This window comes from Lagenorhynchus albirostris, chromosome 9, assembly GCF_949774975.1.
Source record: "Lagenorhynchus albirostris chromosome 9, mLagAlb1.1, whole genome shotgun sequence".
Lineage (NCBI taxonomy): Eukaryota > Metazoa > Chordata > Mammalia > Artiodactyla > Delphinidae > Lagenorhynchus > Lagenorhynchus albirostris.
This window is the reverse complement of record NC_083103.1, coordinates 15,084,141-15,096,166: the sequence shown is the minus strand read 5'-3', so window position 1 is coordinate 15,096,166 and position 12,026 is coordinate 15,084,141. Positions and strand designations below refer to the sequence as shown.

The 12,026-nt window shown below is 53.5% G+C and overlaps 1 protein-coding gene across 2 annotated transcripts in view; it reads left to right on the top strand.

The window, feature by feature from the left end:
- The window catches only part of TSPAN18 (tetraspanin 18), a 182,893-nt gene that overhangs the window by 136,785 nt on the left and 34,082 nt on the right, over positions 1-12,026 (top strand). The window lies entirely within an intron of this gene.

Genomic DNA, 12,026 nt, shown 5'->3' with positions numbered 1-12,026 from the left:
ATATATAGGATGGATAAGCAATAAGGTCCTACGTATAGCACAGGGAACTATATTCAATATCCTGTGATAAGCCATAATGGGTAAGTATATGAAATAGAATATATATATATATATGTATAAATAACTGAGTCACTTTGCTGTGCAGCAGAAATTAACACAACATTGTAAGTTAACTATACTTCAATAAAATTAAAAAAAAAAAAGAAAGAAACAGAAGGGACCACTGCCTATGCTGGAGAAATCGGGGAAGGTTTCACGGCTGAGGCGACATCAAGCGGGGCATTGAAGGGTGAGAAGAAGTTCTCCAGGCAGAGAAGAAAAGAAAAGGTATTCCAGGCCCAGGTTGCAATACTCACAAAGACCCAGCAGCTTCAGAGTGTGAGGTTTAAATGGCCCTTTTGCAATGATTTGTTTTAATTATATGAATAATACATGTTCCTAGTAAGAAAAAAAAACACCTGAATATAAGGAATAAAAGAAAAAAAATCACCAGTAGGCAGTTAATATTTGATACCGTTTTTAGCCTTTTTTAATACGATTAAGAAAGGGGCCTCTAAGCTCCCTAATATATGGAGAATCTCAGATTCTAGGCAGACAGGGAAGAACAAAGAACTGTCTTCTGGAAGCGGAGCCAGGCCCCGAGCGCTGGACAGACGGACAGCGTTTCCTGGGAGTGGGGACTGGGGAGATCACACCAGTGGAGACAGACGCACAGGCAGACACTCGGGGAAGCGGGACAGCGCCGCGGCCCCGCACAGCTCAGCGCCTGCAGCGGGACTGCCAGGGCCGAGGAGGGGAGGCCAGGGCAGGGTCTTTCTGAGCATGAATGAGGCTTGTGAAAAGGGCCAGCACTGCTGCTTCTGGGAAGCCCCTGCTCCTGTCAGCTGGCAAAAGTGGCCGTCCACCGCCAAGCAGCTGAGGGGCTCCCCGTAATGGTTTAACTGGTTTCCTAAGCTGTCTGGCTGCAGGCTACGGCAGGCTGGGGAGGGGCCCAATGACGCTGTGAAGTCACTGCTGTGATCTTGCCAGCATGATCACATGGTTTAAATATGGTTCATCTTAATGGACAGGGGCTACGAGGGGAGTGGGCAGGGGCAGGGTGGGCGCCCAGGACAGCCAGCCTGAGCTGGCAGCAGTGGGTCAGCATCGGCGTGGGGTGGTCTGTCCACTCCTCGGCCTCCAGGTCCAAGGCCAAACTTGAGGTCCCTTCCTGCGTAGCTCCACATCTTCCGTGGGCTCCTGCCTCATTTCTCCCAGCCCCCAACACCAGCGAATTTTCCCCAGAGGCCTTACTCGGGCCCCCCTCACCTACGTGATGGAGTTAAAACAGCCCACGATGGAGGCCCTGCCCACCTGCCTCTGTCATCCTGGGCAGTCTGGGCATCTGGGGTCCCTGGGGGAATCCCAGAGCCTTGTGGATGGAGCAGGGGGACACAGTGACCACCGGAACCATCGTCACCTTGGCTGTGAAAACAGGACAGGGTGTTCCATTTCCTTCATGGCCCCTGTGAAGTCTGTTAACAGTAATTATGAAGTTATGGAGAATTCCCAGTCCTCCTAATCAGTGTTAATACGGGCTGGGTGAGCTAGTCATGGGAAAAGAGACGTCTTTGTTTGCGCTCTCGAAATTGGACCACTGCTCCTGCCTTTAGGTGTGATTCAGCTGTGTTCTATCCTCTCCCCCCATCTCTTAGTCCTACATCCGGCATCGTGAACGTACGCACGGTGTACATGCCCGCTGACCATCATATTCACTGTGTGCACACGCATATACACGTACACATACGCACACACACAGCAGCGCAACAGACTACAAGTCTTTGGATGCTGGATTAAGACATCATTTTGCAAAGCAAACACCAAAAACCAAAGAGCATTTCAGCCATGTTCCTGGCCCTCTTTGGCGATACCATTGGAAGCCCCCTCTCCCATTGCCGTACCCTGACCTCAGAGACCCCCTTGCGCGGGCCTCCCCAAATTAGACCGTGTTAACAAACCATTCGTGTTCCAGTTAGCATGGCAAGTGAACCTGGCTGGCTGAGCAGGGAATAACGCTCTCCTCTTGCTGTTAACAGGCCGAGGCACATTTCCCTAGGAGGGAGGCTCCCCCACCCCGTCTGTTGGAATAATGAGATCTGTGCAAGGCTCTCTGCCATCTGAGTCTGAGGCCATCCTGGAGGAGGTTCCCTTTGGACCAAGCAGGAGGGAGGCAATGAGTGAGGTGATGAAACTAATATTTATTGTGCAGTATTGGCTGTTGAGCCTATGCTAGGATCTTCTACCTAGGATGGTGCTTTTTCAACTGAGTTGTGGGTACTCACAGGGCCTGGGGTACTCCTCCCCAAGCCAGGAGGTACACAGAATCTCAGGATTAGCCCTGCGTGTCCTAATGGAACATCAATACACTCAAAGATTTGGAAGATTAATACCTTATTTTTATATTAAAACAACTGTGGATATACTTTGCAATCAAATGAAAAAATATATAGAGAGATGGCATGAATAAGTGAGGTGAAACAGGAGATTTCCAGGCAATGATGCTCTCCCACTTTCTTCTCTGGGCTGGGCCCCCAGATTTCCAGATGAGTGGGGATAACAGAATTCCTTCCATAGCCACTGCAGGAACTGAGGAGGGAGAGTTTGTGAGGTTCTAAGCCATAGCATAATGCTGTGTGACGCTGGGCAAGCCACTACACCTCTCTGATCCTCCCATCCCTGAGCAGCACAGTGGAAATGGTAATAACACCTCCTCAGGGCCAGCTTCACAGGTATGCAACCTGGGCAGTGGCACAGAGCCTTGCACTTGGTTTAATGCTCTGCCGCTGCCATCTTGAAAGTCTTAATAACTTTTGAATAAGAGACGCCTCATTTTTACTGGGCCCCACAAACTCTGTAGCTGGTCCTTCATCTTCTGATAGCGTTTTAGCAAGAGTTAAATCAGAAATGTGTGAAAGAGGCCCGTGCAGAGATTGATTCCTCCCTCCCTCTCTTCCTTCTTTCCTTCCTTCCCCAAACGTCCACTGAGCACTCACTCTGTGGCAGGTACTGACTGTACGAGATGCTGGGATTCAGCAATGAACCAGGCACTCAAGGGAAGGAGGCGGAAGAAAAATAACCGGAAGAGAACTTTGTTGGAGATAAGTGTCAACAACAAGGGGACAGACGTGACTGGGGAGAGGGACTATATTAGGTTGTTGGGGAGCAGGGCTGGGGGTGGTCAGGGAATATCTCCCTGAGGAATTTGATCAGAGACCTGAATGAAGTGAAGGAATATGCTGTGTGGAATATCAGAGGGAGAGAGAGTCCCAGGCAGAAGGACCAGCAGGTGCAAAGGCCCTGAGGTAGATGTGCTCTTACCATGTGGAAGAGATCAGTGTGGCTAGAGCTGGCTGGAGTGGGGTGAGGGAGGAGGCGGGTGGTAAGAGATGAGCTCAGCAAAGTGTGGGAGGCCCCGTAAGCTGTTGTGAGGATGCGATGGGGGTAAGTAAATGGCTGGGGGGTAGATGATTCCTTCAACCAGAGCTGGTTGTTTCTGGTCCCCCGTGGTTAGTTAGTACCTGGAGGCCAGAATGACAGGGGGAAGGATGAAGGTGTCCAATTATCCTCTAGAAACCCAGAGACAAGTTGTCTCTGGGCAGGAATGAGTGGCAGCCCCTCTGCTGTTGGTGAGGGATGACTCTTCGCTCTCCTCTTCCTCTGACTGGACAAGAGCTGTCCTGGTCCCAGGGCTGGGAGGCTCCATCTCCGGCAAGCTGTGTGCGATCAAAAGGCCAACCCAGGGCTTCCCTGGTGGCGCAGTGGTTGGGAGTCCGCCTGCCGAGGCAGGGGACGCGGGTTCGTGTCCCGGTCCGGGAGGATCCCGCATGCCGCGGAGCGGCTGGGCCCGTGAGCCGTGGCCGCTGAGCCTGCGCGTCCAGAGCCTGTGCTCCGCGGCGGGAGAGGCCACAACCGTGCGAGGCCCGCGTACCGCAAAAAACAGGCCAATCCAAAGGCACCCCGACGGTACCTGTGCCAGAAGAGCCCCCAAGGCGGCCACCGCAATGCATCTTCATAAGCTTTGTCCCCTTCCTCCAGATGAACTCCGAGATATGTAGCATGAATACCAGGGAGTGGGGCAGCCAGGCAGCCTCAGGTCCGGAGGACAGAGCTGGAAGCTGTCCTGTGCGGGCTAGTGGTTATGCAGAGACCCCTGCTCCCTGCCAGTGGCCTCAAGGCAGAGGACCACAGCTTCTCTTCCTCCAAGCTTTGTGACCCTGGGGAAGCGGTGTCCCCTCTCTGGGACCCCATCTCATCTGTAAATAGGGATACTAATGGTGACATGAGGATTAAATGAGAGGGCAGCCGAAGCACACAGAACGTGGGAAGTGTTCCCTCCCTGGGACTTTTTGGGAGTTGGGGCCCAACCCGAGTGTCACCTCTGAGACTCTGCAGCTGGCCACAGCCCCCCTGAGAAGTGAACAGAAGAGGGCGAAACCATCTGAAGCCAGCACATAACGCTGAAGCCCCTCAGAATATGCTGTGACTGGGGGCAGGTCCTCAGAGCTGTCATCTTTAACATGAAAGAGACGGACTCTAGGACCTCGGGGGCCCCTCAAGCCTTGACTTTCTCTAAGATGGGAAGGTGATGGAGCCCTCCGTGACAGCCCATCCACCAGGACACCACTCCACTCTGGTTGGGGGCAGCAGACTGCAGGCCCCACATACACCTGGTGGCCCTAGAGGGACGGGCCTGCAGGCTGGAGGCTCTGGCCATCAGTCCTTCTGCAACAGGCCTAGGGCTCCTGCTACCGCAGATGGGAGAGGGGGAAGTGTCAGGCTGTTGTTACAAGCCTAGACTCTGGAGCAGCCCTGTTGCTTTCTAGCTGTGTGGCCTTGAGCAAGTGACTTAACCTCTCTGAGCCTCAGTTGTCACAGCTGAAAAATGGGGGTAATAAAAGCATCTACCACATAGGGTTGCAAGAACCAGTGAGAACCGTGTGTGGCCCATGCAGCTCTGTAGACGTGCAACACATTCTTATCGTTTGTTCTCTCCCGGTGAACTGGTTCCACAGATGAGGTCGGGGTCCCTCCTTCCCAGGTCCTGGCTTCTCAGACCCCTGCCACCCCCTGAACCTCTGCCACTGCCCCTGAGGGCCAGTCCCCTCCAGGAGCAGCTGGGCAGGTATAACCTCGTGACAAGGACAAGACATCCTGGGAAGAAAGGGTTTCTTTGATCATCACTGATGACGTCGGGCAAAGGATCCCTAAGGCCATATTTTGGAGGGAAAGGGGACCTTAAAATGGTGTGAGGTAACTGAAACGTAGCAGAGAGAAGGGCACAGCCCTGGGCTTTAGAATGCACACAGGTCAGCCCTGATCCTAAATCCTTCAGGGTCTTCATCCTAGTTTTCTCCTCCATGAACCAAGGATATTATACCTTGCAAAGTTGTCAAAAACCTTCAGTGGGATGTATGTGAAAATATATATTCTCCACCCAGGGCCCAGCAATGTGAGGGGGCCTTCACAGAGGCCCCGCTGTATGCCAGGCCCTGTTCTAAGCATACTCCATATTTCATTCATCCCAGTTGACTGGGAGGCACTGGTTGCCCCAGGGCACAGCTAGGAGGTGGCTTATCCCCACCCCCATTGCCTCACTCGGGTAATGGATCCAGGATTTTCTTTGGGCTTATCTCTTACTGGAACATTTACCTTGGAAAGTCCAATATGAGGCCTCTACAGAAAATGTTTCCCACAGGATCTGCTCTCCAATAACATTTACTGTTCAGAATTACACCCAGGAAGAGACAATTGCTGGAGTAATGGCCTGAGGCAAAATACGGAACTGTCTGGCCAGCACTCACCTCAGCTCCGGGTGCAGCCCTGCTGCCTAGGCCCGCCTGGATGCGACCCAGGTCTGCCTGGATGCGACCCAGGTCTGCACGGTGGGCAGGGACCTGGTGGCTCTGGAGTCACCTTCGAGGAGCTCAGAGGTGCTTGCTCAAGGTCACATGAGCGCCCGGGGATAGGCTCAGACTGGAGCCCAGGATGGCCTCATCCTAAAGCCTGCTCTGTACACCCACCCCCCTCCCCATCCCTGTGGGGTCCCTGGGAAACCCCAACCTTGCCCCTTGAACTTGCTGAGTCTTCCTCCTAATTATTGGGCAGCCAGGGGGAAATGAAACACCTGCTACGTTCTTCCTTTTCTCAGCAAGGTGGTTCCCCCAAGATCCCTCTGCCCCAGCAGGGCGCCGGCAGTCCTGAGGCTGCCTTGGGCAAGCAGGCTTTGTACAATGGTTCACACGTGCAGATCCTCTAAAGTAAACGTGGCCACTGCCCGCTGGGGGTCACACTCCCAGGGTAGGGCTAGGGGATCTACGTCCAGGCCCCCGACGAGGTGGGGTTTAAGAGAAAATGTTTCCAGCCTCCATAAGCTGGTAGCCTTCCACCCCTGCAGGAAGTGGTCACAGTAGTGTGTGTGTATGTCTGTGTGTGTGTGTCTGTGTGTGTGCACACATGTGCACGTGTACTCAGAGAGGGAAGAGAGCGCAGACAGAGTTGAGACTCGGAGATGGAGAGGCAGAGGGGAAGCCCGGCACTCAGGACCCGAGACAGAGCGAGGGGGCTTAGTCCAGCCACAGAGCCAGCTGGTAGCCGTGAAGTCCAAAACTGAATCCAGATCCCTGGACCTTTTATCCTTATATCCTCTGGGGTTGCAGAAAAAGTACCAATTTGCCTGATTGGAGCCTGGCCTGAAGTCCCCTCTGAGCACCCCGTCCCTGACAAAATAGGGGGCACACAGGCAAGTGGCACCATTGATCTGTGTGGTCTGCAGGGCAGCTGAAGCGCGTGTGAGTGGCTGTGTGGCCTCCTTCACCGCCACGCTCAGACACACCCCACGCACCCTGAGATCGGCGTTCCCAAGGGGCGAGACCACCTGCCCTCCGCCCCCAGTGTCCTTGTTTCATCGGGGCCTTCTTAAGCCCCGACCCCTTTATTTTGCTGACATTTAGCTCTGGAGGCTACAGACCGGGCTGTATTTACATTTTACAATGAGGAGGTCTGCTCCTCAAATATTCAGGCCACCATTTCCATTTCTAAAAGGACGGTAAGGAGTACTCTCTACCCAAAGCGGAGCCAACGACACCCAGGTGTTTGCTCAGCATTGGTGCTGGGAGCCACGAAACTGTGGATGAGCAAAAGGCGTGGCTTCCAAATAAACAACAAAAGCTTCCACTTCTAGAGCTTTCCGTGGCAGCACAGTCCCATCCACGTTCACAGGACCTGCAAGATCGCACGTTTGTTGAGGCTCAGAGGGGCCGAGGCCACGGAGGTAGCGAGTCGGGGAGACAGTTCCACCCAGCCGTTCTGATGCCTTTGGCCACTCTGCAAGCTGCCTCTGCAGAGAAGCCCCGGAGGCCGGCGGGTGGCAAGTAACTTGCTCGACGTCATTTGGTTAGTTAGCAGCAGAGCAAGTTCCAGACCCTGAGCCCCCAGTTCCCACTGCAACACTCCTTTCTAGTGGGTTTCCTAATTCTGGAGAGCTCCGTGGTTTGCCCCACAAACTTCGGGACATCTTGGACACCCTCTAAGCCCAGATGCTGGAACTACCTGCCTGGGTTCAAATGCTAGTCTAATAGCTGTATGACTCAGGGCAAGTTAATTGACTTCTCTGGGCCTCGGTTTCCTCATCTGTAAAATGAGCATACTAATCGTACCCACTTCATAGATTATTGTGAATTAGAGGTTAATAGATACGAAGCATTTAGAATGGTGCCTGACACACAGTAAGCACTCTGTAAGTGTTAACTCTGATCATCACCACCGTAGCCACCCTGCGCCCGTCCCCAGGGATGCAGAAGCCATGACTGGCTCAGATCCACCCAAACTGCCCACCAGACTCCCTGCCCCTTCTAACTGCTATTGGGCCTCAGCAGAGAAGAGAAGAGGCCTTCCAGGCACAGCAGACTAATCCAAGGGCACATCCTCGGCTTGTAACGTGCTCTGCATGGGTCATCAGTCATCCACTAGAGCCTCAGAGAGGGGCCAAGCCTGTAGCAGGCAGGCTGCCCAGGGCTGCCCAGACACTACCGGCCCATTAGATGAACAAGGTGGGGCTTTCTGCCCCATTCTACAGATGGAGAAACAAAGGCCTGGAGAAGTTTTATTTTTTATTATTAGTTATTATTTTGTCAGAAGGAAATAAAATTCTCTCCTGGGGCCCTGTAAGGTCCAAATACTTGCTTATCCCTGCGGCTTCCTGGTGGGATTGCCAGCATCCTTCCTGGCCTGTAAGTCACCGATGTTTGGTGGCGCTGGTGAACAGGCTTCTGTGGAAGGATGAAGCACTCCCTTTGTCTGAGCCCGGTTCCTGTGTCTGTCTAAGCCCAGCCCTTTCCCTACCCCCACCCCTGCCCACACCTTTCTTGAGGGCTCCTAGGAGCAGCTGGGATGATATTTTATGGGGAGGAAAGAAAACAGGTCTCTCTGACTCCTGCCTGTTCGTCTACTCAGGCCCCGGCCCCGGATCTTCCTTTTGATTCATTTCCTCTCAGGATCTTCTCAAGCCAGGCAGGACTCTCAGTCATGGTCTCTCTGCTTTTCCATTGTTTTTCCTCCTTAACTCGAGCTCCAAATACCTGTCGTCATTCCGTTTATGGCAAGGGGTTGTGGCCTCCCTAATTCGGGCCAGGTGACTAGAATGAATTGCAGTTGCCCTGGGAAGACCCAGTGTCTCTAATATTTACTACCAAGCAAATGTAAGTGGGGCAGTGCGCCCTGTGGGCGTAAGGCTCGGGACGTGGCTTGGTTCTGCTCTGGGGACAGTTCCTGGTGCCTGGGGAGTCGAGGGAGCCTGCCATGGGGTGGAGGATGCTCTGAGAAGGAGAGGACAGCCTCACCAGTCTGCTCTCAGCACGGGAAAACTCCTTTCTGGGGAGGGAGGATGCGGTCGCCTCTGCGTGGGGCAACTCCGGGATCACCCAACTCTGAGACGCCCCCATCCCCCATGCTGCACCAGGGCATCACTCAGGCAGGAGGGATGTGAGCCAGGGCCAGGGCCGTCCCCTCGCTGAACACTGACAGGCTGAGATCCAAGGAGGCTCACTGCAGACAGGAGAAGACAAAGTGAAATCCATGGGACATTGATAGCACCTGGTGTAGTTCAAGGAGCCGTGAAATCAGCAGCACATACCTGGGTTGAAGCCCAGCTCCAATGGGAGCTGTGTCATCTCAGGCAAGCTCCTTAACTTCTCTGGGCCCTACTCCCCATAAAATACTATATAGTCATCTCTGCTCTGCTTGCCTTGCTGGATGGCTATGGGGGTCAAGCAAGAGCATAGAAACAGGAGGGCTCTGGGAGCTGTAAGCAGAGTACCGATGTCAGGAGTTGCATTGTGATTAATGTAAAGCAGGAGGGAATTTGGTTAGATGCCAGGAAGAACTTCCCTACTTTAGGAGGAGACATCAGAATGAGGCTATGGGGATCGTCCTCCTTCCTGAAGATCTTTAAGAATAAGATCAGATCAGTGCGGCCGTTTCAAATAGTCTTGAGGTTGGCAGAGGCATTGGCCAAATGACTTTTGATGTCTTTTCTATCTCTCTCCTGACACTGTAGTCAGTTCCATCAGGCAGAAAGCGACCGGAGGCCACATCTGCATGTGTGTATGTGTGTGTGTGCCTCTGTAAGTACCTATGTGTGTACCTATATCTGCCTGGATGTCTGTACGAGTGTCTGTGTACTATATGTTTGTCTATGCATGTGTCTGTGTGTCTGCAAGGCTGTGTCTACATCGTTGTCCATGTGCCCGCGTCTTGTGTGTAGAGCAAGTGGCTGAAGCCAAGAAAGCTCAAGGCGACTCATCTTTATTACTCAGCAGTTGGAAGGATTTCCTTTTGCCGCCCTATCCATCTTGGGAGGATGAGGACAAAGCACCAGGGTGAAAAAGGATTTTAAATCGGATCTTTATTTATTTGTTGTTGTTTTTGTTATACAACTTTCTAAATTTGGGCTAAGAACTAGATGAAGAATACCCGCTCTGGAGTGTCCTGCTGAGGCTGGAATACAGGCTTCCCCACTTCCCTGTGATCTTGGCGTCTGACTTCCCTTCTCGAGGCCTCAGTTTCCACATCTGTAAAATGGGGGCGCCTCCCTCACAGGGTAGTGGCGAAGATTAAGTGAATTAGAGCCTGTAAAGCCCTTAGCACAGTGCCTGGCCCTTAGAAAGGACTTCATACATGCCCGCTGTTACAGGTATTAGCTAGCAGCGATGTTTCTGGCCTGGCTCCTGATAGATGTAGCTAAAAGAGCACTGGCTGTGGAGCCACCCGGCCTTGGGTTCAAGTTTGCCGCTCAGCAGCTGTGTGGCCTTGGGCAAGTCGCTTCACCTCTCTGATCCCGGTTCTCAGCTGTAAATTGGGAACAATAGTATGCCTCCTCATAGGATTATAGTGAGGCTCAAAGGAGAGAATGTAAGACCTTAGCATAGTGTCCGCCGCACTGTAGGCACTTAAGAGAAATAGTCCACCTGCAACAGAGATTCCCCTGGACCCTCTCCCCTCCCAATAACCCCGCAGTGGAATTCCGTGTCTCACCCACTGCCTGGGCTCCTGTTTTTATCCTTTCAGACACTAAGCACAGCAACAGAAGCCAGGAGCCCTAGGCACCCTTCTCTGATGGGGCTCATGGGGGAGGGGCTGCTCTGGCAGGAGCTGCCCGGGCTCCCCGCCCCCTTACCCCGGTTCAAACCTGTGCCCTTTCCCGCCCAGTTCCCAGGGCCCCTTAATACCCGCGAAGCCATTAAATATTTAAATTGCGCTGTATGGCAGCCAGGTTGCCCCAGCAACAGCCCTGCATATTTTGGGATGGATTACCAAGTCTTTCAAAGGGTCTCCTGCTGCTCCAGCCCTAAGAAGGATGAACCGTGGGAAGCAAGAGCGAGTGGGAGGGAGGGCTGGGGGCTTCTGCTTCCCAACCGGGGCTTATAGATGCAGTCACCGTGGGAAACAGCCAGAGGTCTCGAGGGTCAGAGAAAGGGCAGGCTTCTCCCCAGTTTTCAAGAGTCTGGACTCGAATCCAGGACTCGTGCCTGCCAGCCTGTTCTCTTCACCTGCTTCCGTCTTGTGGGCCTGTTGTCTGGATGGGGGTCTGAACCCCAGTTCTGCTCTCAGCAGCTGGGCCACTGTGGGAAACTTGCTCACCTTCCCTGGGCCCCCGTGTACTCCCGGGTAACTTGGGGATAATTCACCCATTTCAGGTGATGTTGGAACAGTGCTCAGCACGGCTCCTGGCCCACGCAAAGCAGTAGCAGTTATTATATTGATAATATTCCATCCAGTACCCCCTGTGTTCCCTGAGGGGACTCAGAGGAAGTGGGAGACACAGCCCTGGCCACCAAAGGCTTATGTCTGGTGGAGAAGGTCTGCCAGCAATGGTAAGTGCTGAGAATACATCCAGTGTTCCCTGGCCCTGTCCCCTCCAATCCCGGTGCGAGTATACAGTGGCTGCGGCCGCTGACTCCACACTCACCTTTCCCAGGGGCCTGGCGTCGCCTGGGATGCGTTTTGAGGCCGGCCCTCAGGCGTGGCAGGGGGCACCCAGGCTAGGAGTCTGGACAGTGCCGTCCAGCCCTGACTCTGCTGTGTGTCCTTGGCTCTGCTGCAAGTCCCTTCCCCTCTGGACGCCAGTCTCCTTGGCTGCAGGATGAGGGTGACTGAGTCACTTTCTCGGGCAGCCTCCCTTTCCGGCCAGCACAGATGCACCAGCAAACCATAAGGCTGGCCTGTTCCCCCCTCCAACTTCATCCTGTGAGTGCCCCCTTAGGAAGTAAGCCCGAGGGGATGAGGCCAGTCCTGCAAGTTTCTTCTGATCTCCACCTGGACTCTGCTCTTCAGTTCGCAAAGCACCTCCTCTCCTATATTTCATTCCATCTCAAACCCCTGGGGGAAACAGAAAAGACTGCTGCCTCTCTCCCCAGCCCCAGGCTCTCTCCAGAGGCAGGAGGACTTCCAGGGAATTAAAATCTCCACTGCAGACAATCCAGACACGTGCT